This window comes from Manacus vitellinus, unplaced genomic scaffold, assembly GCF_001715985.3.
Source record: "Manacus vitellinus isolate BGI_N305 unplaced genomic scaffold, ASM171598v3 scaffold_62_pilon, whole genome shotgun sequence".
NCBI classification, from domain to species: domain Eukaryota; kingdom Metazoa; phylum Chordata; class Aves; order Passeriformes; family Pipridae; genus Manacus; species Manacus vitellinus.
This window is the reverse complement of record NW_021940704.1, coordinates 3,138,809-3,164,953: the sequence shown is the minus strand read 5'-3', so window position 1 is coordinate 3,164,953 and position 26,145 is coordinate 3,138,809. Positions and strand designations below refer to the sequence as shown.

Sequence of the window (26,145 nt, the reverse complement as noted above, 5' to 3'; positions counted from 1 at the left end):
TCTTGGATGGGAGTGTGTGAGCTGGGGAGAGAGCAGGAGGAGACTGGCAAAGCATCAGGCTTGTCTTAGGGGCACCAGGGCCATCCTGGCCCTTGGAGGGGTGAGGGTGGTTGTGCAAGAAGAGCACTGGTACATTGATATCACTGCATGGCCTTCAAAACTCCAAAGCTGTTGATGAGCAGCTGCTTTGTGAACCCTCAGAGGCTGCTTGTTCTTTGCTCTGCACAGTGTGCAGATTTTGGCAAGAACATACCCCTTTTCTTTCTTTATTTCTTTTTTTTTTTTTTTTTTTTTTTTTTTTTTTTTTTTTTTAATTGTGGAGTTGTATGTGTGAGTTAGAAATGACATCTCTTAACTACCTGCTAACCCAGAAGTCTGGGCTGAGGGGCTGATCCTAAGCCCAAGGAGGAATCCCCTTGTCAGGACCACCCTTTATTGTTTGTCACATCTGTCACATCTGTTATCAGCGTTCATCATTTCACAGATGACTGCATATTAAAAGAGAGCAGGGATGGCAAAATGCAGTTACAGGAGAGGAGAGAAGGGCAAATGTCTCCATCTGATTTTTATCCTGGGAGTGCATGTGTGCATGCACAAACCTGTGTTTTTTCTTGCTGCTCGTGGCTCTGTTCTCTTAACCAAAGAGTCTGCAAGTCTGGGCACAAGCTGGAGAAGTTTTCTGTGGAGTAGGTGTGGTTTATTGTTCCCACTTCGTAGGAGGAATAAGAAAACTGAAGCACTAGAGGGTGGTACATGTAAAGCCATACAACTATTTTTTTATTACTCTCCTGGTTTAAAAAAGCAGGTAAAAAGTAAAGAGGGTCAAACTGACATGACTTCTGAAAGCTTTCAGTATTTTATTTTCTTTCCAGAGTACACTTTTCAGCCTGGAGAAAACTCTGCGTTGAAATGGTTTATGTGCAGAGCATTTTGGTTTAGCACTTAGGTCACTCAGAGCCTTTGCTTTTATGGGAGCAGTTTGGCGCAATCAAAACCATCTTGCACGAGACCTCAAGGTACCCAAACTGCAAACTTCGCTGAGATCCCAGAGGAAACTGGAAGGCAGCCCTGGCTCTGACAGAGCCCTCAGCATCGATCATGCCTCTGATTTACCCTCAGGCAGGTCCTGCCAGCTGGGACATGGCTGATCCCTGGGGACCATGGACAAGGGCAGCAGCGAGTTACCTTCTTCAGCCCCAGAGCAGTGCTGGGAGATGTTTTATGGTCTGGGTGGCAGAAGCAGAGGATGACAGTCCCATCCTGGACTGGCTTCATATTGACCCAAATCACTGGCCTCTGCTGCTTCCTATCAAGAAGGGACTTGTGGCTCCCAGTCGAAGGTGTCTCAGCTCTCTCCATAGGCAGACACTACTCCAGGTGGGGATGGTACTCCAGGAGACTCAGCCCTTCCTAAAATGGGAACTATCCTCTCAATGTGTGGAGATGTGTATTGGTTCTCGCTCTGTGATGAGAGATTTAATTTTCAGCCTTTAAGTTCCCAAAGATGACTGCAGCCATTCCTGTTCTCTGCTCCTTTCCTCCCTTCCTGCCCTGCATGCTCTTGTACAAGGGACTAAAGCCCAAACTTATATGCTGGAGGAAGCCACTGTTAATTAGCTAGAATGGAAACTTTGCATGAGAGCCAGCTTCTTTGACATCCCCTATACTAATAATAGGCAGGCCTGCTGTGCAGAGGTGTTGAATATTCACTAAACCCACCCCCCAGCCTGTCCTTTCTCCTCTGGAAGTCAGGAACTGTTTCCAGAGGCTGGTAGGGGGTTGCCATTGCAATGATGGTGGATGTATGTCTGCAGCTCTCCTGAGCTAATTCCCCACCAGCGTGTTTATGAGGAGTAGGAAATTCAGACAACATGCAGCCTCCAGGAGAACAGAGTGAAGGGGAAGTTGATTTGGGTTCTCTCTTGCTCACATTGTGCTGCAATGAACAGGGAATGCTGCTTGATATTCAGGGCCAGCTCTGCTGCTTGCTATTTTTATCCTCTCACATAATGCTGAGTGGGCATTTTGGGTAGTGGGGCGATTTTTTTTTTTCCTCTTTGCAATGTGTCCTGCATCGTGTTTCTCTTGCCTTGTACTTGGGGAGGAAGGGGATGTGCTGGAGCTCATGGACTGCAGCATCCTGGTACGTGAGTGGGATGTAATCACAGGCATTTTGGAGTCCTCCTGTCCCTGTGAATAGGCTGAGAGAAAAGCACAGTCCCATGGCTTTCCTGGTGCTAATTAGTTTAAATATCAGTGTGCTGCTACAAGAGGTTTATATGCATGTATGGAGGGCTGCCAGGAAAACACATCCTCTTTGAATCTCTCTTCCCTTGTCTTAAACATTGAGTGCTTCTGCTAGCAGGGTATGTCTGAGCTGTGTATTTTGGGGAGAGTTGTTTTATATCTTTATAAACTTATTATGTTACTCTATTTAGCAGTGCTCTGAAATCTTTATGTAGTTTTTTCCTTCTTGAAGCCACTCTTGGGCATTTATAAATGTTTTTAGCAAGTTCTGTAAAACTGTCTTCTGTTCACAGTTGTTAAAATAAATAAAAATTGGCTTGCTCACTCGAGGAGGAGGCAGGGATTCAGTGCAGGCTGACAGGTCCTGGCAGCCCTGTCTCAAAGCCTCAGAGCTCTCCAGTGCAGTGATCCAACCCCATCTGTCTGCGTGAGGAGAGCCCAGCAAGGGTCCTCGAACTGGGGGGGTTTGCAGCACTGCAACCTTTCGAGCACCTGAGCTGTGATGTGTCTGATCTGATTTGATTTATGAGCTGGTCAGAGCATGAAGAGCACTGTGAATGAGGGTGTGAACTCCAGGTCAGCCCTCAACCCATTTGCATCCATTTCGCATGAACGGGCCATGCCTTGAACCTGCTCCCCAGGGGCTGGGATGGCTGTTAATGCCAAGCAAGGATGCCTAGAACCAGAACTGAGTGGTGCTTCCAAACCTACCATGCTCTGCTTATTTAGAAATAGCGTTTAAAAGTGCTGTGGTTTTGTGCAGAGCAGGGCTGGAGGCACAGAAGCCTTGATTCCTTTGGAGTTGCACCAGCAGTGCCATAACACAGGTGTTTTCCAGCACTCCTGGGGCCAGACGGGGAGTGTGGGTCCTGACAGGAAGGAGAGGTTAGAAATGACAAAATGGTGAATTTTAATTGTGGGTTTATGTGCTGGGTAGCACAAGGCAGAGATTTGAAGTTACAGACTTCGAAGAGGTTTTCAGCTCTTCAGCAGTTATGTCTAATTCTGTCTCAAGAAGAATTTCAGCTTCCAGATCATGATGGTTTTATAGTGCAATTGAACCTTGGGGTGTCTTCTGTGCAACTGCAGGTGGTAGGTACTGCATCCTACATGGCATTAAATGTGTGTGATGGTGACTGTACATAATCACCTCTTCTGTAGTTCAAATGAAGCTCTCAACCTAACTTTAAATAGCAGTTTGGAATGGCTCCTTTTTCCTTTTGCTCAGTAGTTCCACCTTGATTGCTCTGCTTCAACTCATTACTCAGCTCTGTCACTGTGTTTCACTCTGGGATATGGTTTATACAAAAGAAGCTTTAATGTAAAGTCAATTTGTGTTGCATTGCTAAAACCTTAATGACATTTTGCTTGGCAGCAGTATATACTCTGTGGTTTGCCCTTCCCCAGTGCACTGTGTTCTCAATAAACTAAAGTTCGTGGTAGGTGTAGCATGAAAAATCTCAGAGTAAATATTGGAACAAATGCTTTTGTGGTGTTTCCTAAGCTCTGGCTGCGTTTGTGATTCAAGGCCACTGCAGTGTCACCAGTATTTAGCTGAAAAGGAGCTAAACTTGGGAGGGAAAGGCAAAAGCACAGGTCATGGCCTCAGAGTCTCTTCTGCTGAGATGTGGTTCTGGGATGCATCAGGTTTGAGATACATCACAAAAGTGTTGCTGAAGCCACTGGTCACTGGGTAGGTGGATGTATCCAGAAATGCATCGAGGGATGAAGGGGAAGTGTTTGCCGTGTGTGTGGCTCCCTGTCCTCCGAGTGCTTCACTGCACTGTCAGCCTGACATGGCCAAGGGCAAGTCCCCTTGGGATCCTGTGGGGGAGAGGTGGGAGGACCGTCCTGCTCCTGTGGTGTTGGAGCTGTGTGTGATCCCATGTGTGCAAAGCACTTGATTTGTTTCCATTGACAACCTGGAAGGAACATCCAGGACCATTCCCTGTGCTGCTCTCCCCAGCCTGGACTAATCTGATGAACCTGGTGCAATGTGGAGATGGGATAAGTTCATAAACCCCAGATACAGGTTCATAAAAACTTGACCCCACTGCTGTGATGCTGCCATGTGAAAATATGGGGCTTGCAGGGAAGGTGCAGCTGCTTTGGCTGGGTTTTGCTCTGTGCTTTGAAATGAAGAAGCCGAAGTAGGATTTGGTAACAAGCTGCCTCTTGTACCACAGGGAGGAATAAAGGGTCTAATTTTGTCCCTGTTTTTGTCCTGCAGAATTACAGAGGTTTTCGTACCTGTATTAAACTTGGGATGTTGACCCATCACTGTGCTTGTACTTGGAGAATGAGGAGTATAGAATTAAGAGGATAAGAGGCTGCAAAGGGAACTTGGGTATTATATTAGTGCAGTCACATGGCCTGCAGTGAGCTCCTCATGAATCAGGGAAAACTTCATCTCTTAATGGACTGCACAGAATATAGAGAAAAATTCCCCTAATAAATCTCTTTCAGTCTCTAATATCTAAGGAAATACATTATCCTGTTGTCCAAAATCCTTGAGAGATCAGTCTTATCTGAGCAAGAATAGCGATTTCGTGGTAGCTCTGCTGTGATGGGGTCAGCGGTGGCACTCCTGTGCAACTGGGAGAGAGATGGAATAACAGCTGGTGGCAGTGCTGCTGTTACCAGTATGAAATCCCATTTGTCACCCTGTGCATCAGCAGGATGCAGTGGGAAGGCTGCAGGGACTGAACTACTGTGAGCCAGCAGCAGAGACATCACCCCCTTGTTGGGGACGTGGAGCCTGTGGCCATCGGGGACCACCTTTGGAAGGGTCTTTGGCCACTGGCCCTGAATCACCCTTGCCCTCAGCAGTTGGCTTAACTTTTGCTGAATGTGGAGAGCTGCTTGGGCACCAGTCACTTCCCAGGTCAATCTGTGTTTTCCTGTAAATCTACAATCTGAGAAAGAGTTGTCTTTGCAATTCTCCTTGTCTGCTGTTGCTCCTTGTGCTGATGTCCCATGTAGGATTTCTCCCTAGGGATGCTGTGTATGATTTGGAGAGAAAGGAAAAAGAACAACTGCTGCAAGCCAGCAAAGGGCTGCTGTAAACTGCAGCTGGAGTGGAATGCCCAGGAAGCAGGTTCCTCCAACAGAGATGAGTCACTGGGGAATGATTCCCCTTTACACTGCTCCTCATACGAGGACTTATATCTAAGAGCAGAAATAACTCCACCGCTGCCCTTTGTGTGATGGGTGCTCCTCAGCTCTGCCTCTTCACACATTTCCAAATTTTTAGGTGAGTTTAGCCTTGCCTGGAGAAACAAACAAGTCCCATGGCAGCCAGGCAGTGATTTGTCTGTCTTCTGAAGGGGACTTGTGTGCTGGGGGGTACTTGGTGTCTCTGAGATGTTCAGATGTAGATGTGTCAGATCAGTGTCAGTGTAGTGCTGAGGAGGGGGCTGAGCTGAATAATGAGCAGCTCACTGCCAAGCAGTGACAGGGCTGTCTTGTTGCAGTTGTCTTTCAGGCACCTAAACAGGCTGCAGTCAGGTGTCATCCTCTAGGAAGCAAGCAAACAAAGAGACACAGGTGAATTAAAGTGTTTCGAGACTTCACTGTGGCAATGATGCACTGAGGTGCCTTGGCAGTGCTGTGTGTTCCTGGAACAGCACAGGGTGATGCTGACAAGCTGTCTTGTAGGACTGCCTTTGTCTTTGCAGTGGTGACTCCCAGTTGTTCATCTGTGTGTGCCACTGCTGGCTCCAACACCTCTGGAGATTTCCCAGTGTCTGAGTACGACAGGCCTGGGCTTGGCACTGGGAGGCTCCCGGCCCCACAGCGAGTCCATGGGATGGTTCAGACAGTAGTGCAGTGTTTAGTGAACAGGTATGTTGTTTTGTTTCCATCAGCCCTGCTGCACAGTGTGCTGCCAGGTGCGTGCCCTGTGATTGCAGTGCTTGGTGCTTGCTCTGTGATTCCCTCCTGAAATCCAGCTCAGCACAGCCGGCCATGGGTGGAGCTCCCTGGATGTGCTCTGCCAGTGCAGGGTAAGAAAGATGTTTCTAGACTCTCCTCCCCTCTCTGGCAGCTCAGTGATTCCTGCAGGTGAGAAATTTCTTCCTAGAGATGAGGAGGGAGAGCTGTTCCCCACCACAGCCTCTGTCCCTGCTCTTTGCTGCAACAAGGGTTTGTGGGGGACTGAGTTGCTCGTGGTCTTTTGTGGCTTCACGTTAATCATGAGCATGTGAGTCCACATGTTCATTAATCTGTGACTTCCCTGGAACCAGTGAGCATGTGAGGTGAAAAGGGAAATGCCTCAAGCCCTTCTAAGGTTGTGTGCAGGGGTGAGTGAGGGTAATGGATGAGGGAGGAAGATAGCGAAGGGAGATGTCACCAGTAAAACAGAGCAATAATGCTGCCCAAATGTGAAGTTCTGGTTCAGGCAGCACCATCCTGGGAGTGAAGCGAGAACCTGAAGCACCGGTACTTTCAAAAGAAGGTGTGCTAAATCAAAAATGCCCAGTTCTCCTGGCTCAGTCAGCTGTGCTGATTAGGACAGTGTTCATCCCACCACAGTGTTTTGCAGTGACAGAGTTCCTGTAGAAATGGATTTTGTCCATCTTTTGCCAGTAGCTGGGGACTGGACAAGAAGAACCAGTGGTTGGATCTTTCTGTACCCACAATTCATTTCCATACATTCTCTATTAGGGCCATCTCTTTCTCTTCTGAAATATCTCACTTTTATTTTTAACCCTGGACAAACACCAAATATTCCTCAAGAGAGATCTGTGATTGCAGCTCAGTTCTGACAGTTGAGAATAGCAATAGTATTTGCCTCATCTGAAATGCTGCTATTTTGAGCTCTGCTTTTGTTTTTAACCATCAGTGATAAGTTTGCATTTCCTGCGGATGATATTTTGGGTTGACATGAGTTGTTACAAATCAGGGCTGCTGTGGATCTGGCTGGAGTGTTTAAAGCTCCACTGTGTGAATTTGGGGTTGTCATTTCTGGTTTGATACCCTTTTACCCAAACCAGAGCAGAATTAAATCCCTACATCCCAGCTGGTCATCACTACATAATTTGCTTTACATCTTGCTGAAGCATTTAATAAGTGATGCTGCAGAAAGGCTTTTTTCTTCCTTTTTTCCCCCTTTATTTCAGACTTAAGATAAAGGCAGACTGAACTTTACAGGCATTTCTTTGGGAATCAAACATTTTCCAGCTATTATTTTGCAAACTATTAGAGCGGCAGATCATGAGGTGGGAACCCAGTTATGCAAACAAAGCCACGTCACTCATGGCCAAAAATAGCTTCAGTACATGTGCAGTAAGGTGGAAACGAAGGCCTTTGGTGTAAATACAGCAAACAGCAGTGAGAGGGGAAGCTACAGCTTTTTGTTTAGAGCCTCTCAAGAGATATTTAAAAGAAGTGTGTTTTCCAGAGACAAGCAGAGTGTTGCTGCTTGTAATTTCAGTGGGACAGGAGTTTCCTTCCTTGTGGATAAAGGGGACTGGGATTTTGAGAGAGGGTACTGTGTTCCCAGGGGTGTTGATAATTTTTAACATGCAGGTGCCACACAGAGCATGAAGAAGTAATGGGGAACAGTTAAAAAATGTTCTCTTTCCTTCCCCTCCTCAGTCCATCTCCAGCATGGAGGAAGCCTGGTCGTTCCTGTGGTCTCCTGGGATTTTGAGGTAGTCTGTCTGTTCCTTGCTGTGAGAGATGGGTTCACATCTCACACAGAGATGCTATCTTGGCTTAAGTCTCCATCTGTTTTCATTTCAGTCTCATCCAGCACTGCAGTGCCCTAAATAATTTGGAGATCTCCCACTAGTTATTTGCTGTGTATTTAGGGACTCGCTGCCTGTGAATTTACTGGGTGTTTGATGCAGGGATGCGATCTGGCTTCCTTTAATGTGCTACAAGCTACTCTCTACCAGGCTTAAAATAAACTTGTTTCTTTCTTCTGTGATATCACTACCATGAGCTCCTTTTGCAGTGGTGTGTTTAATTGCCAGATTGTGTAGCATTTCTGGCCCCAGATACAGTTTTGGGTAAGAAGAGGAGATAAAGTAGGAACTCAGGTATGGGAAATGCAGTTGTAGGTGTGCAGATGTAGTTTCCATTGGATTAAAGCCTCCCTTTATGAAGACTTGAAATTTCTTTTCTCACAATACTTTTCTGGGATGAGTCGAAAGGGGCCTATAGAGTTGAATAAAAACTCGATGCCTTCTGTAATGGGCAAAGCAATTCCCAGGCACTGCTCATTCCCTGTTCCTCACAGACCGTTCTTGTCTCATTTAGAAATCGTGTTCAAACTACCTCTGTATTCATCCAGAGTTGCAGCTGCCTATCAGAATATCTTCATGCCTTCAAAGGGGAGTTCTCTGTTTCTGCTCCTCCTTTTCCAAAGATACATATAAACTTCTCCTGCAAAAATTCCCAAACACAGATTTTTATTGCTCAGGTCCCCCTTCCAAGTTCTGTTCTAGGTCTGTGTCTGTTTCAAGCATCGGGATGCTTTGCCTGGAGTGTTTTCCAAGCAGGATTCCTGTGCATGTTGCTGCTCAGGTTGTGCCGGTTGAGTGTTGCTGTATTCCAAACCAGCTGAACCTCAGCTGAACATCAGCATGCACAGCTGCACAGAAGGGGGAGATTGGTGCTGATTTATTGGCCTGTCAATTAAAGAGGAGCACGAGGATTCTCACTGCATGGCTGAGAGATTAAGTATTGTGGTGGCAGCACAAGATCAGCTTTCTTAACTGTAACTGCTTGTTTCTATACATTTATGTTTAATTAAAATATTCCTACATCCTGCACTCCTCAACAGTAATTCTGAGCTGTATTTTGAACCATTGCCAGAGGAATACATTGTTATGGCATCCTCTTTCCATATCTATTAGCAGGAAGGGGATAACTGAGGAAATCTCACACAGATTTAATTGGGGACTGAGGGCAGGAGCAGGGAGGGGGGGGAACACAACCCAGAAGTAGGTCAGAAGTTGGATAACTCTTGCCTGACACGAAGCAGCCGAGCTGAGCAGGGCTGGTGTAGGGGCTGCTGAGATTTTGGGGCTAACCAGGTAACTGCTGGGGGTGCCAAAGGAGCTGCCTCCCCTATAGCTTATATAATGTGCTGTATATAGGGCAGCACATTATATTGGCCTTATTAGCCACCAGCATGCTTGTAACAAATGTGGGTAGAGCCTTTCCCAAATCTTCGTTCGCGAAGCCTGGCCATGATGATATAGGGCAGCACAGGCCTGGGCATCCGCAGGGCACAGAGCATGATGTACCCACCTCTGCCAGTCACAGGGATGGTGCTGAGCCCTCAGGGCCTTGTACAGAGTAGGCAAGGGGTGGGGGCTGAGAGCACGTCAGCCTGCTTTGGGGGCTGAAAACTGGGCTATTTGAAGCTCCAGTCAGGAAGGCAGGTGTCCCACTCGGCTTTGCAGCTGCCTGTGCCGAGATGGGGAGCAGGGTCCTTGCAGGGATGAGCCCTGGGGAGCAGGGTCCTTGCAGGGATGAGCCCTGGGGAGCAGGGTCCTTGCAGGGATGAGCCCTGGGAACGGGGTCCTTGCAAGGATGAGCCCTGGGAACGGGGGAAGCCCTTGCGGGGTTCTTGCAGGGATGAGCCCTGGGAATGGGGTCCTTGCAGGGATGAGCCCTGGGAACGGGGTCCTTGCAGGGATGAGCCCTGGGAACGGGGTCCTTGCAGGGATGAGCCCTGGGAACGGGGTCCTTGCAGGGATGAGCCCTGGGAACGGGGTCCTTGCAGGGATGAGCCCTGGGAACGGGGTCCTTGCAGGGATGAGCCCTGGGAACGGGGTCCTTGCAGGGATGAGCCCTGGGAACGGGGTCCTTGCAGGGATGAGCCCTGGGAACGGGGTCCTTGCAGGGATGAGCCCTGGGAACGGGGTCCTTGCAGGGATGAGCCCTGGGGAGCAGGAACCATGCAGGGATGAGCCCTGGGAACAGGATCCTTGCAGAGTTGGCCATCCTTGAAGAGATTTGGGAAGCTTGGCATGGGAAGGTGGCAGGTAAAAGCAGCAGAGAGGGAATCACCACAGTGCTTTAAGTAGCTCATTTTTGGTCTTTACCAGCCCACCCCACATGGTGCCAGGGTGTGGGCAGGAATGGGTTAGAGCCTCCACACAGCCACGAGATCAACAGCAGCTAATCACCCTAAATTGTGCTATCTTTTAATATCATCTTGCTGACTCACTGTGGGATGCAGGAAAATTCCCAACTTTTGCCATACTTCGGCACTGCCGTCCCTAGCAGGGGCAGCACAGCATGGCCTCCATGCATCCCAGTTTTTCAGATGTTAGGTACAAGAGGTTCAATTTGTTTCATGCTGCTGGGATTGCAGTGCTCAATTTGTGCCCTTTGGGATTCTTCTGGAACTTGAGGGAAGCACAGCGCTGCTGGGAAGGCCAGTGGTGTCTGTGAAGCACAAACTCTGGGCTTGCTGGCTGGGGTTGTTGAGCCAGGGATGCTCAGGGTTAAGGAGCAGGAAGAGGCTGCTGCAGGATGGTCTGGGAGGAGAGGATGAACACCTTGCCATGGCAGCTGGGCTGGTGCAGCCACAACCAGGAGCAGAACTGGCCTTGAGAAGAGAGGGGATCTTAGCAGGGTCTGCAGGGAGGGGGCAGAGGATGGAGCAGGCTCTGCTTGGGGGGGGCCCAGCAACGGCACAGGAGGAACGGGCAGGAACTGATGCCCAGGAAGTTCCTCCTAGATGTGAGGAAGAACAGAGACCAGAAAGGGGGTGGAGTCTCCCTCACTGAGGATATTCCAGAGCCCTCTGGACACAATTCTGTGCCATATGCTCTGGGATGACCCTGCTGGATCAGGGAGGTGGCACCAGAGGAGCCACTGTGGGCCCTTCCAGCCTGACTCAGTCTGTGATTCTGTGAACTGGGGGCACTTTGCGCTTTGTCTTCATAACTGGAGCTGGGTAAAGTCTGTGGTTGATGCCTTCTGCAGGCCTGGCCTGCTGCTGTGAGCCCTGTGGTTCTGCTCCAAGCTGGAAGCAAAGCAGCTCCTGGGAGAGGTGGCTGTGCTGTGTGTTGTGGTCAAATGTGGCTCGTGGCCCTCAATGGGATCCAGTCTCTTGGTTCTTGCAAACAGCAAAGAGCAGTGTTCGCCCTGAAGAGCCCACGCTGCAAACACAGAGGTACTTGCTAACAGGCAGAGCACAAGAGGAGAAAGGCTTTAATTACAAATCTTATTGTTGACTGTTTTTACTGGGTTTCCTGAAAACCTGTTCCATCAGCACTGCCAACCTGAAGCATCAACAAATACAGTTCTGGCTTGGAAACTGGTGTGATCAAAAAATGCAAACACACAGAAAAGGGTGGGGGTTATTTGCCTCTGTTTTCTGAGCCTTGAGGGAGGCTCTTCTCAAGCTTTTACATCTAGTCACACGGAACAGAAATTTTTTCAGCTTGTATTAAGAAAAAGAGAAAAAGAAGAATTATTCTCACAATAGCAGCAGGTCCAAGGCTGTTTCTCAGGCAAACCCCTCCTGCCACTCGGGGCTGTGGCTGCCATACCTTCCTGCCAAGGTTTTGGGTTTCTTTCCTCACTCCTGCTTTCTAGGATTCTCCCCCCATTGCAGTGTTGCACTGAGGGTGCTGCTGTGATGGGGAACTTGTGTATTTTCTCTGGGATGAGTCTTTCTTTCCAACTACCAATTGTAAAGCCCACTGGGGCTGCAGATGCGTCGGCTTGTGCTGGAACAGAATGTACAAAATGTAGAGTCCTCGAGGACTTGGCTTTGTGTACTCCAGTGGCTGATGTCAGAGGATGGAAAAGGTCTTGTTTTCTCCGGAAATCTTTATTCTTAATGTGCATTCGAGACAGAGAAGCAAAAAAAGTGTGTTCTGCTAAATCTAAGTTAAGAAGCTTGTTCAATTTTTAAACAGTTACATAAAGCCATCAAAGTCTTGACAGGAGAAAGATGCAAGTTTGTGCAAAAGAAAATGGGGAAAAAGAAGCTGAAATGGAGTGTTAAACTAATTCCCCCAGGCCTACACCTAAAACAGCCTTAACTCATCGATGAACCCGCTCCTGCGCTTGCTCTGTTTCTTTTTCCTTTCTCATGTTTTCCTCTTTCTTGACAAAGGTCTCATGTTCCTGAACTCTGGTTAAGTGTGAATGCTTCTTAAGCCAACACGGCTGTTTTCCCCCAGCCAGCTCTGGGTCCAGAGGCACATCCCTGTTCTGCTCCTGGGGAGACAGACTTGTGGCCATAAGCGGTGGGAATGGGGTTCATCTGAAGCACAGCAGGGATCCTGGACTCCTGTGCTTTTGCTCCTCAGCATCCAGGTCTGGGTGAGATTCCCTGTTTGCTACTGCACAGTTAACATTTGGGTTCTCAGCAGTACCCAAACTCAAGCCTTGGTGGGGAGCAAGTGCTGGGCCTTCCCAAAAACATCTGCTGGTTCCTGATGGAGGCTTTTTCTCAGAGAAAGTGGAAACTGGGAGCTTAGCATAGTGAGCTTGATGCAGAGCTGCCAGAGATCACACTAACTGCTGTGAGGAGTGGATGCAGGAGGAATTTGGGGTGCATTCAGGGGAGTGACGTTGTCCCTTCCCAAGGGAAGAAGTAGGAATACTCTTCAGGGATAGCATTACAGTCACACTGTGTGTGTGAGTTCCACAATCAAAGCTATCTGTGAAAGAGCACAAGGTACAGCAATCACACAAAGCTTTGGTGCTGTTTCTGCCCTTCCTGGTTTTGATGCACCCTTTGGCCCCGTGCTGTCTGTGGACCTAGGCCGAGCATTCCGAGGGGCCTGGCTCTGACCACAACAGCCTCTGTGTAGGATGCTGGAGTAGCTCAGTTCATGCCTTTGCTGGGCTGCTGGCTGTAGCAGGATGGGAGTGTAAATTCCTTAGGAGCTCAGGGTTGGGAATTCACCTGCTGTCTTTGAGGGTTCTGAAATACAGTCATGGAGATCAGACCCAGGTTTGACCTCACATCTGCTTTTCCTGGGTTTTTGGCCAGTGATATGACTTGAGTATTGATGCTCCTCTCAGCTCAGAGGTTGACAGGGCACTTTGCCTGCAGTCTTTGGATGCAGTTTGCTGATCTTTAAAGTTTACTGAGTTTCAGTTTTTACTGCCTTTACCAGAGCAGAAGAGATTGGCAAATGGGCTCTGAGCAACTACCCAGCACCCCTTGACCCTTTTCTTCTGCTTTTATAGAATCATAGAATCACAGAATGGTTTGGGTTGGAAGAAACCTTAAAGATCATCCAGTTCCAACCCCCTGCCATGGGCAAAGACACCTTCTACTAGACCAGGTTGCTCAGGGCTCCATCCAGCCTGGTCTCTCAGGTAGTGATTCACTCTCTGTTAGCAGATATTTGGTAATAGCTTGTGCTATAGGTCACACCTCTCTGGATAATGCACAGAGATGTTCCAGGTCTTTGAGTAATATTAATCTATTTATATCTACTACCTAAATACTAGAAATCCATTATATCTCATCCTGTCTAGACATGATCAAGGACATACTTTCAACTCCCATCATTTTTCAATAGCATTAATATTCAAGCATGTCTTTGTCTTAAAATGTATTCTGAAAGCTGTGGTTATTGAGGAAATTCAGGGAGACTAAGAAGTCCTCTGACAGAAAGGATGTCACACCACAGAAGGAGGGTATGTGGCATGTCTGCCACCAGAGAGCTTTCCTCCCATCACCCCAGCAGCTCTGCACCATCGTTCCTAGGAGGCTCAAGAGGCAAAGGAAACTCAGAAAAGCCTGATGATTTCCTCCAGATCATGGAGGGTGGCTGTGGAGAAATGAATCACTTCTTAACTCCCTGCCCTCTGCATAGGTTATGAGCCTTTATATTCAGCTGCTGAAGTTTCTGAGGTCATGTTCAATATCGAGAACCTGGCTTTGGTTGACCTCAACCATTCACCTTCTTCACATCTGCTGCAAAGGAGATGTTCGGTTGGAAGTTGCTCCCATACCTATCGTTGTTCCAATCAAATCTTCAGGGAGTCATAGTTTAATGGTGCTTGGTTGGTAACTGGGAGCCCTGGCTTGCCCCTCTTGGGAGACTGGAGCAGAGGTGGGGGCCAAGAATCTCTTAGCAAGTTTTCCTTTCATAAAGAGGGTTTTGTCAGGAATGGATGTATCTTTGTCATTAACAACAAGGCTTTGTTCTAGGAGAAGGATTCCTAGAGAAAACAGCTGGGAGAGAAAATGCTCAAACTTCAGGTTTGCATAAGTTTGCCCTTCAAAAAATTTGCGGTGTTGGAGATCCTGAAGTGTTCTCTGTAAATCGCAGTGTTTCCTTCCCGTGTTTGAGCAGAGCCTGCACCTCCTCTGATCTCTCCTCAAGCTGCAGGACATCAGTGTTTACTTTAGGGTCCCTGACTCAGTGGCATTATCTGTATGTCTCTCAGCACTGTCTCCAGCCTGAAAGTCTGACCAAACAGCTCTGTTCTCAGCACACTCAGAACACGAGAGCTTCTGTGCTCTGTGTGCCTCGGAAGAGTCACCCCTGTGTCTGCATGGCAGTGTCCCAAAGGCACTGCCTGATGGGGGAGGACTGTGCCAAAGGTCTCAGTGCTGAGAAACTCGCTGTGTAAAGTTGTTTTCTTTCGCCTTCTTGTCACAGGTTGGGGAAACTTTCCTCCTGGTGTGTTTGTTAAAGAGCTGCCACTTTGCATTGTTGAGGTAGTTACAGTTCAGGGATAAGTAGAGTGGTTCCCCCCTTTCACAGTGCAGGGGGATTCCTTGGCATGACAGGCAGTAAATGGATACATGCAATTGTCATTAGAAAAACTCAAAATATATTTTGGCTCATGCAGCCCCAGGTAAAGGACTGATAATGAAGATGGGCCACAAGGGAGCCAGTTCTGGCATAATTAAACCCACTGCTGTTTGTGTGACACATAAAATAAAAATATTTTATCTGCTCAGGGGGATATAGTCACTGCTTAGCCAAAAATCATGAAATCATAGAGTGGGTTGTGTTCAAAGGGACCTTAAAGCTCATCCAGTGCCACCTCCTCCCATGGGCAGGGACACCTCCCACTATCCTGGGTTGCTCTAAGCCCTGTCCAACCTGACCTTGGACACTTCCAGGAATGGGGCAGCCACAGCTTCTCTGGGCAACCTGTGCCAGGGCCTCCCCACCCTCACAGCCAAGAATTCCTTCCCAATATCTGATCTACACCTGCCCTCCTTCAGTCTAAGGCCGTTCCCCCAAAATCACGTGGCGAGAAAGAAGAGTTTGCAATTCTTGTGCCGGGTGCTGGCATGCCAGAGGGTGAAAGGAGGTGCAGTGGGAGCTGAGGGTGCTTCGGCCAGATGTGGATGTGGAGCAGCAGGTGAGGATGTGGAGCAGCAGGGGTAGAAGGCAGGAGACCCATGGGTCAGGTAGCCGCAGCGATCACGGTGATGGAGAGTGTTGGCTTAGAGAAAACAGGGAGATTGACCTCCTATCTACACTCTGAATTTCCCAGGGATTGAAGAAGGTTTTTGCAGGTGAGCAGCAGAGGAATTTTCATGGCATGGCCATCAAGAAGTAAAGCATAATAAGCTGATGACGTGGCAGTGTGCGATGTCTCCTGGTGGTGCTCCTGACATGGGCTGCCCCACCTTTCCTGTGGGAATTGGGAAGTGCTGGTGTCCTCGTCGTAGACATGGATAATGGGGACACTCAGGATTGACCTTGGAGTTTTAAGCTGAGACTTGTAAGCTGGACTTTGTGTGAACTTTTGGAGAAGGGTGTGAGCCAGCCATCTGTGGGAGTTGCCAGCAGGATGATGTTTGGGGGGTGCCTATTTCCAACTTGGCACCCTTCCTGGGCAGTTCTCAGTATTCCTATCTGCCTCTCTTAGTCTGAACCCAGTTTGTGCTGGATCTGAGCTGGTCCCAGTCAGAACTGCACTGGAGACACAGCAGCACTGCCAGGCTCTGACTTTGACCTGTGCAGATCCAACTTTCTACCTTATCTGAACTTCCCAGTCCTATGACCGGACCCTCATTTCTGTTTAACTCACTGCAGTGGCAGCTTCTCAGGTGAGTTATCTTTGCTCTGGCTGTGAGAAACCTGGCAGGGCTCCACTTCATTCCCGAGCTTTCAAAGTAGCTTGCCTAAAATAGAAACACGTCACAGGAAGATCTCGTCTTGGATTATCCCCCTAAGGATTCGGTAAGATGGTGGTGTTCTCCTTGGAGGTTATCCCTGCAGGTTCAGTCCTGAGCCTTGTCATGGTGCTGTGGGAAGGGGCTCAAACACCCAACTGGCTGATGGGGGCAGTTTTCCCCTGATAGGGAGCTCCCTGTTTCTCTGCTCCCACCTGGGAAGCAGGGAGGGACTGCAGCCAAGGGGCAGCGTGCCACCAATCCCAGTGGGCACACAGTCCCACGGGGCTGCTGCACATCAGCATAATTGAGAGCAGTCCAAGGGATTTCTTCTGGGAATTAGGCTGACTTACAGTGACTGCTTAGGGAGAGAGAAACCCCTTCCCTCCCCTTCAGGTCTTCCCAGGATCTGAGTGGGCTCCGGGCTGCTCCAGGAGCAGGAGATTGCACCGTTTGTAACCTACTGTGCTCAGCAATGGAATAACAAATGGGAGGTTCCAATGGGACCCATGTCCCACAATTCACTATCTTTTCAAGGTTTTTGTTGGCTGTGTCAAGTATACAGCTCACATGGATCTCTTGATGCTGTCCCTGTCTTTCTACTGCCATTGATCCTGTCCTGAAAGTCAAGCCAGCTTTGGGGTTTCTATGTTCCTACCAGAGCTGGATTTTTGTTTTAATTGAAGTATTTGTCCTTATGGAGACTAGTTAGTCACTAATCTGTGAAGTGTCTAGAAAGGGAGCTCGTCTTCACTCGTCTGGTGTGTTTCCCCAGCCACCAGGTCCTAAATAGTACCGGTGATGTTCTGCCACACAGATTCTCCTGCTTTCAAACACTACCCGTGGGCCAGATGCTGCTCTGGAATCTCCATTTGTCTCTTCCTTTCTATTTTCTTGCTGTTAAAAGGAAAAAGGGAGGTGTCAGGGGAGTACTTTTGTGGCCCCAGTCTCTGGTAATTGTTGAAGCATCAGCAATCATAAAGAAGAGAGGCTAAATGAAGTATCTTTCCTTCCTTTCCTAACAGGGCTCAGCTTATCCACTTTGTCACCTGAACTTAGAAGTATCCATCAGTTGGAGGATGGAGATTTGCATAATTACTGTTTTCAAGGTACCTTCTGAAATGCAGAAGAACTCTTACATGTCTCAGCTCTTATCTAATGAGGTGCTGACAAAGAGGTATCCATGGAGACACCCATTATAAGACACTCTTCTGAAATTGGTTCTTTCCAATTCCTGTTAAAGTGCCAAAGGGTTTTCTTCAGCATAATTTATACCATTTCTTTGCTCCATTCGTAAACAAAAATACTTATGCCTGAATATGCTGAGAACCATAATTTTTAAAATGAGGTTTGCAAGCTCTTATTAAGAAACAGGGGTAGGGTGAATTAGGAGGAAGGTACTGAGTTGAAGGTATCCTACGGGATATTTGAGCTCAGAGAACTGCTGCTAAGAGGCCAGGCCAGGAAGCTGAGCATCCCTGACTGTAGGGCACCCTCAGCATCTACCAGCTCGTGGTGCTGGGGGTGACCACATTGCACCCACCCAAATGGCTCCAACCCAGACTGGTCATGGAGATGTTTTCCTTTGAGGAGGACACCTAAAAATCCTCAAGGGACTTCCGTGCCCTCTTTCCAGTGGGATGGAGTGGTGTGGCTGTGCAGTGGCTGCAGTCACTGGCCCATGGGGTTTGCCAGCCTGTTAGAAATGATGGGAAGAGTTCAGGTAGGGCAGTAATCCCCTACTTGTGCAGACGTGGCAAACATAGTGGGGTGCATAATTCTGGGGTTTTTGGAGACAGGGGATCACATCAATGTTGCAGTGCTGGATTTTCTTTTTAAATTTCCCCTCCTTGCTCCCCTCTCTGCTAATGCTCCAGTCACAGCCCTTTGCACTTTCACAGCTCTCTTCAAGTCCTGGAAAAGATGGTTGGGGGAAATCAGGCCTTCCTGAAGCAAGAGAGGAGGTGGCAGGGTCATATTTCCTGTCGCACAGCTCCAGGTGTGTTGTGGCTTTCCTACTGCAAGCCTGGAGTTCCTACTTCCTCTGTCCATTGCTGGGGGCTGGCAGAGACATCTTTCCAGGCTCAGCCAGAGTGTGGTTTGTGATCCTGCAGCTCCTGCGTGTGTCACTTTGGCTCTGACAGCCTGCACAGCATTTGTACATAAGTGTTTTCTGTTGTTACAGCAGTATGCTGTTAAAAAACCCACAAAAAGAATCTAACTCCACCCATTCTCCTTGTTGTTCCTGTTTTCTTGCTGGGTGAAACTAGGATTTTACAGAATCCTGTGTATCTGACTTGGTTATTTATAGGTCAAAGCTGTTGGGGTTTATTTTTGAGTTCAGCTAATGGGTTATTCTTTATTGGAGCTGTGAAAAGGATAGGAAAAATCTGCCAAATATTAGAAACCAGATTGAAGTGATGGTTAAAGTGCATGCACACTCCTGCTCTGATCCGTTCCCGTGTACACATGAATACTGTAGTCAAGAATCAATATCAGCCTCTAAAGCAGGAGGATTCTCCCACAGGGAAATGGTTTAGGTGGCAATGCCTGCCAGGTACAACTCACACTGTGTTGGTTAGTTTTATAAATTATCTAGTTATAGAGCACACTCCTGTGGCATGATCTGAAGGCTTTGACAGGAATTTAGGGGGCTGGAGATGTGCTGTTGGCTGCTTGGGCAGGGCATTACCTCTGCACCCTCCCCTCAGCACTGCTGCTGCCAGACATCCATCAGATCCACTGAGATGAGTGGCTGAAAGTCTCCTGCACAAGTCTGAAGAAGGTGGGACTTTTTTCATCATGGAGTTGCAGCATCTCAGAATTTGCACATTCTGTGCTGGTTTGCACAGAAGGAAAAAGAGTTTTTTCACATACACCGGAGCAAACACATTCAGAGGTGTTCAGAGCATAACTGACCTGAGAGTTAGGGTGTCACCTCAAAGGGAAGTCAGAGCCTAAAACTTCATCCGTCTCTGTCACCCAGGCATTCTCTTTCTCTCTCTCCTGAATTTGAAGATTGCTGGGCAGCCCTCAAGCCGTGGAAACTTGTGGAGCTCCAAGAACGGGTGCCTCAGATGTCAGTTAAAGCCGTGGTTCATGAGCTGTGCTCCCTGTGCTGCCTTGGAAGGATCTCTGAACAACAACCAAGAGAAGGGAGTCTACATAACAGACAGCTTAAATTCATCTCTGAGTGATCTATTGCCCTGTGCTTCTCTCCATGGAAATCTATTAGTGCTCTACAAGCCAATTTGGCTGGATAGCATGAGGTTAGGCACCTGGAATTGAGCTGCCTGCTCAGGCATGGCCATTGTGGAGCAGTCTGTCAGCTGGAAAGATCTGGATAAAATTAAACTAACAGCTGCACTCCTCTGGCAATGTGGAGCTTGGGGGAGATTTTCACCAGTATCAGGGAAGAGACAACTCCAGCACCTTTTCAGAGAGTGCTGCATAAAATCCTTCAGTGACTGCAAGGGTTGTTCAGACCAAGTGTGTCTGTGGTGAAATGAGTATCCAAAGACCAATTCATTTATTTCTTTTTTGTAATTTTGTCACAGAAGGGGGGGAGAAGGGACTTGTTCAGGAAGAGCAAAAAAGATGTGAGCATCTCGGGGTATTTGAAAGAGCTTCTCTTGTCTGACAGTCCCCTTCCAGCACATATGGGAGGCATCGGTTTCTGTTATCTGAGCCACTGGAGTATTCAAGTTGCTTGGATAATGCAGACTTAAGTGGAAAAACAAAACCGCAAAACCAACCACTTTTGCCAGCAGATTTCAGCCTGACATCAGTCTCAGGCTGACACTTTGGATACTGAGGAGGGTTGCACGGACAGGGAGGAGGGTTGGTGAAGCCGGGTTTTGCTGAGCAGGAATTATGGAAGCTCTGAGGAACTGCAGCATCCCAGATCCTTACATACACTCTGACAAAATTCTCAGTGGGGAGCTCCCCCTACACCGAGCTCCCCCTGTGTCACCTCTGCTGTGTTCCTTCCCTCTCCATCCCTGTGCATGCTGTGGCTGTGAGGGCTTTGATGTGCAGATACAGTGACGCATGTTTCATTCCCTAATCACAGTCCGGATAGTTTTGCAATAGGGTGAAGATTCAGGGCTCCACGTTGTACACATTGCGGCAAAGACACTGGGAGGAGGGAGGGCAAGGGGAGCACTGGAGTGGGCAGGAGAGCTGGGGCTTGTGTGTGCTGTGGGGAGCAGCAGAATGCCCCTGGAGACCCCTCTGGGTTGGTCCCTTGCTGCTCTTGCTGCCCTGCAATTCTCTGGTTGCAGGAATTTTCTCCAGGGTTGAGAAAAAGGACGTTTCATGGTGGTTTCCCCATCCTTGCAGCACTGCCAGCCCAAAGCATTCATGAGTCCTGAGTCAGTCCTCACCAACTACCCCCAAATTATAAGACCGAGGGTAAAAATTGCGTCTTTGTTTTGGGTAGAAATAAAGGGAAAAGGTTAGTTTGGGGTTCTTTATCTAAACTAGCCTTCAGGCTGGAGCTGTTGTGCTGGGTTTGACTCATGTGCCTCAGTCCTCTGCTCCTCTGCCTCTGGTCTCACTCTCACTGGGACATGCAGACTGCTGGCACTGGAGAGAAAGGAATTAAAAATTAACATTTGATGGATATATGAGGTTTGGGATCTGTGACCTGAGCCAGCCTTCAAAACCCATCACACCCACAGGCAGGATTCTGCTGGGAACACCTGGTGCTGAAAAAAGGCTTGAGGAACCAGACTGGGATCTTGATTTTGAAGCAAAGAATTACTAAGGATCTGTGGGTTTTCTTGAGGCCCCTTAATATCTTTTATATGGATTAGTTAGAGAAAAGTGTCAGGGCTAGGTGCAGTACAAGGCAAGGTGCTGTGTTCATCACAGGAGTGGTCCCACTGCCTGCCTTCAGCTGGAATATGCACTGACTTCTTTTCTGACCCTGAAGAGTGTGACAGAAGTGCTTGTTTTGGTATTAGGCTGAGGGATATCTTGCAGGGAAAGGAGAGCTCATTGTTTTCTTGCAAAACTGTCTATAAAGGCAGAAGTTGTCAGATTTTTTTGACCCTTAGCACTGTTTTTTTCTGAGCTTATTGCTTTCACAGGGCTGTCACGGCAGGGACTGTGCAAATGCTTCTTGCCCACATCCCACAGCGCGTTGGCTTAGCTCCGAGAGCCTCCAGTGGCACAGGAAAAGGGATCTTCCTTCACTGCTCAGTGCCCTTCTGCATGAACAGCTCATCTGTCTCTCACAGGCTTGGCAGCACTGGCTTGCGTTTATGTTCCACTTGTGGCTAATGTTCATTTATAACCTCCTTTCTCTCTCTGGCAGCATGCTTCAGCTTCTGATTTGGAAATTAAGCTAATAGCATTTCTGGTAATTTAAAGACTGTGTATGTGAGCATATGCCTGGTGGGAATATGCAGCAGGTAGTTTCCCACATAAAGAAGGTTAAAGGCCTTTGTGAAAGCTGGAAATTTCCTTTGCTTTCAAACAAGCTTCTCATCCAAAAATAGCAGTGAGCTGGTAGCTTGGCTTATCCTTGTTTATTAGCAGCAGATGCTGCTAATGGATGCAGAGGGTTGTCAGGAGGAGCAGTGTGCACCGGGGCTCTAAGGTGCCTGGCTGATTGCTGATCCAAAGCAGGCACTCATCACAGGATCAGATCCACATGTTCCTTGTAGGATTCCCAGGCATGCTCCCGTTGCAGGAAAAATGCAGCAGTCACAAGCCTTCATTGGCTCTCAGCTGTCCAAATTGGCAGGGAAAGAATCCAACCAAAGAAGCTGTTTTGTGGTGTAATAGCCACTGGGTATTTATACCTGTGCAGGAAGGTGTTCCCTGTCTGCATGGGAGGGTTGTACAGGAATCAGGGCAGGAGCTGGCTTTTGAATTTTTGGGGCTCATCTGGGAATATCTGTGTCTTTCCACTGCAGAACTGTGCAGTTTGGAGGAATAAAAGAATGAGCGAAACCAAACTTGTGTTCCTGGCACGAACCTGCCTTTCCCCAGGTGCCAGCACTGTCTGCCACAGCCTCTGCTGTTCCTGTGGCTGAGGTCAAGGCGGCATCACACAGCTGGGGTGCTGGTTAAGCTCAGTAAATCAACAGGGAAACCCTGGAAGCTGCTGCTGTGGTTGTTGGGGTTTATTGGAAGGTGGGCATCCACGTTCTGCTGTGGGGTGTTGCCTGGGAGAATGAGGGACACAGCATTGAGGTGTCCTGTGGAGGACCTTCAGAAATTCAGTCTGTGCTGTGGAGTGAGTGCACCTTGTTCACAATGTTGTAGAACTTCCTCTCACGGTTCCCTGTGGGAGCACAGATATGCGGGAGCACAGATATGTGGGAGCATGGCCGTGGCTGGGCTCTGCAGACAAGAGGATGCATCCTGCCCGGGGATCCAGCTGCACAGCCAGGAGCACACCTCCAAGCTGCGCTTTGCACAACAGTCTATGGAATGCTTCCAAAGGCAAAATTCCATCCAGCCTCTGCCTGTACCCAGCATAGATTTGGCTCACAGAGCACTGGGAGGGTGTTACTTGCTGGGAATCAAAGATGACTCTGAGGGGCATTGAAAATCACGCTGTAGGAATGGTGGAGCCCAGGCCAGGGGTGGTCTAGGGCTTTTTCTGGGAACCATTGGTACCTTTCCTTGAGCTCAGAGCAAGTGACACCATTGGAGAGGCCACGGGATATAATGTGATTCCCATGAATCTTCCTCGTGGCCCTGTTGCCTGTCGGATGTTCTTTGGTTAATGACTGTTAACGTCATCCAGAATATGCCTTTCCACAAACATCAATTCCTCATACTCTCATGTGGTTCCTGGAAAACTTTTTGTGTCCAGTGCTCTTTTATTTTCTGTTTCCTCTGGCTCCCTGTTTCTTTAGCTTATAAAACAGAACAAAAGACCCTACTAAATTCTAGTAATTATAGTCATCCAAGCAGGTACATCCATGATTGGCTTAATAAAGACACAGTGTGTCAAGCCTTTCATAGAATCATTAAGGCTGGAAAAGTCCTCCAAGGTCATCAAGTTCAACCTTTTTTTCTGAGGAGGAAGAAAAGTCCTGCAATACGTCAGTACAGTTTATGACTGTTTCCGTGTGTAATTTGCAAACCATTAAAGCCAGGCCTGCTGGTGGCCCAAAAAGGCAGAATGCAGTCACGAAAATGGAAACAAATTATGCAGTTCCCCACTGTTCCCAGCTCCTTGAAAGTGAAATATCCAGGAGGAATTTTAGCTTGTGACTTTTGATGCTCTAACCTAGTTGTAGCAGGGCGTTTGCAAGGCAGGAGTTAACCTACTTCATTTCTATTTGTTGTGGAGTTGGGTGTTTCTCTCTCCTGGTCAGGCTGGACAAATAGTGAACACTGAGCCATTGGGTGATTTATCATTTAAAAACTAAAGAGATGGGGAATATTGATGCACAGAAAGGGTAGCAGTGATCTGATCCCAGCTATCCTGTATTCGTTACTGTGTGGTGGGATCAGAAATGAGGAAGAGGAGATGGCAGGAGTCTGGCTGTGTGACAGGCACACCCTGGTTGCACAGAGATGGCACAGGAGCTCAGGGTCCCACTGCCGCTGGCTGTGGGCTGCTGGGATTTGCGTCAAACCCACCTCTGTCCCTGGGTAGCAGCTCCCCAGCAGACAATCTGCAAATCCACATTCAGTTCCCTGAAGGCTCTTGGGATTTTGCAGTGAGGGCTTCCAAGGGGAATGTAAAGTGTTTCACCCTACTGCTCCCACCCGGGCCTGCAGTGACATCTGCTCTGGAAGGAAGAGGATTAGGAAGAGCCACTTGAGCTGGCCAGAGGTTCCTCCTTCCTTATCCACAACAGATACTTGCAGAAGGCCCAAACCACCAGTGTGATGGGTTTTGGCTGATGTGCATTAATCCTGTGCCCCTCTGGCAGTGGGTGTTGCAGCTGACCCTAGGGGTTTATCCAGGTCTTCCGTCAAGTGACAGCAGAAGGCAGAGGCTATCGGGGGTAACAGCAGACAGGCTGGAGGAATAAAACCTGCAGCTGCTGCAGACAGTCTGTTTTATCGCCTTTGTTCTCTTTTTAGCCACCTGACTATTCCTGGAAGAGCTAATATTAGCTCGCCCATCTATTTCTTAGAAGCTGGGAAAACAAGGATCTGATTGAATGTCCTGGTTTCCAGGTGAACTGATGACTGGTTGGTACAGTTGGCTCTGAAAAGCCTGATAAACTCTTGCATCCCCAGCCCTCAGTGTGGGGAGGCACTGAAATCCGTGGTTGTGGAAGTAGCAGCATGAGAGGGATTAAAAATATTGAGCAGTGTATTTAATCTTGTTTGGAAGGCACTTCCAGTGCCATCCCAGTCAGGATACAGATAGTCATGGAACCTGCTTGCTTCATTCTGCTGTAAAGAAGCAGGTCCTGAGATGTTTAAGTAGAGGGTTGATGCTAAAAGTCAGAATTTTGGCAGGATATTTGCCCAGGATTTGACAGTGTGTCTTGTCCTGATGCTCCCATCCCATTGTATTCCGGATGGTAAAGGCCAGATTAGAGACGATGAAGCGAGTGTAGAGAGGGATTGGAGAGGTTCATGTTTGTTCCCTGAGTGACACCTGCGGCAGAGCTGCTCAGATTACAGGGGAGGGATGATCTTTCTCAGTGCCACTCCGAGCTCTGTGTGGGACCTGGCAGACAGTGCTCCTTCTGCACATTAACGTCACCAGGTAAGAACAGCTCCAGCTGGTGCTTTTGTCAGCGAGACACGGGGCAGAGTGACCTTTGCTGTGTTCTCCCAGAGCTGTGATGTCACTGGGGAGAGACAGGGGTGAGCAGGGCTTTGCCTCTGCCTTCCTCTGGCCATGGTGAGGGCGACAGACATGTCAAATGCGGGGGGTGGGGGGTGGGGGGGCAGGTTGTCCTTGGGTTAAGGGAAGGAAAGCAAGGCATGATCACAGAATCCCAGAATATGCTGAACTGGAAGGGACCCACAGGGATCATTGAGTCCAACCCTCAGCCCTGCACAGGCCCATCCCCAAGGGATCATCGAGTCCAACCCTGAGCCCTGCACAGGCCCATCCCCAAGAGTCACCCCCTGTGCCCCAGAGGATCATCCAAACCCTCCTGGCAGCTCTGGCAGCCTTGGGGCTGTGCCCACTGCCCTGGGGAGCCTGGGCAGTGCCCAACCAGCCTCTGGGGGAAGAACCTTTTCCTGAGATCCAACCTGACCCTGCCCTGACACAGCTCCAGGCCATTCCCTTGGGTTCTGTCACAATGTCAGACTTCCCCAGAGCCCTGGGGCTGCCCTTGGTTGCAGAGGGGCTGGTGGGACAGGAGCACCAGCACTGGGAGGCTGGGCATGTCTCACCTCCGGGCTGGTGTGGGATCCATGAGGATCCTTCTCTGCTGGCAGCAGGGCTGGAAATGCCCAGGTAACTCCCACCTGTTGGCAGAGATCTCAGGAGTGTGTGAGCTGAGGGGAAGATGCTTCTCCTCATGAATAAACCATGAGTGGCAGTCAGGAGCAGAGGTTTTAATTAAAAAGCTCATCAATAGCTGCCATCTTGAAAAACAACACATGTGGCATCCCTTGGTGAGCAGTTGGCATTGGAGCCACCTGAGGCACTGGGAGACATTCTCAAAGATGCTGCAAAACCAGCTAAATAATTAAAACTAATAATAATTATAATGAAAAAAAAAACCAACCTGACAACCTCAGTGTTTAAAAATTAAACCTTTTGATGAAATATTAAATGCTAATTATTTCTTTGCACTTGTGCTGGCATCGGCCCTCTTGATGTTGGCAATTTAACATCACATACCAGTAATTGAAGTGTATTGTCAGCATTTGTG

General features: G+C 48.5%; 1 protein-coding gene across 4 annotated transcripts in view; it reads left to right on the top strand.

Annotated features, from left to right (window-relative positions):
• Positions 1–26,145, top strand: part of ARHGEF9 (Cdc42 guanine nucleotide exchange factor 9) — a 206,312-nt gene that overhangs the window by 37,461 nt on the left and 142,706 nt on the right. The window contains exon 1 of one of the 4 annotated variants that reach the window (XM_018083286.3): positions 17,414–17,433. The exons of the other annotated variants lie outside the window; for them this stretch is intronic. The gene's annotated coding sequence lies outside the window, so the exon portion shown is untranslated. Of the gene's footprint in view, positions 1–17,413; positions 17,434–26,145 lie in introns of those variants that run through there. 4 annotated transcript variants of the gene reach the window in all.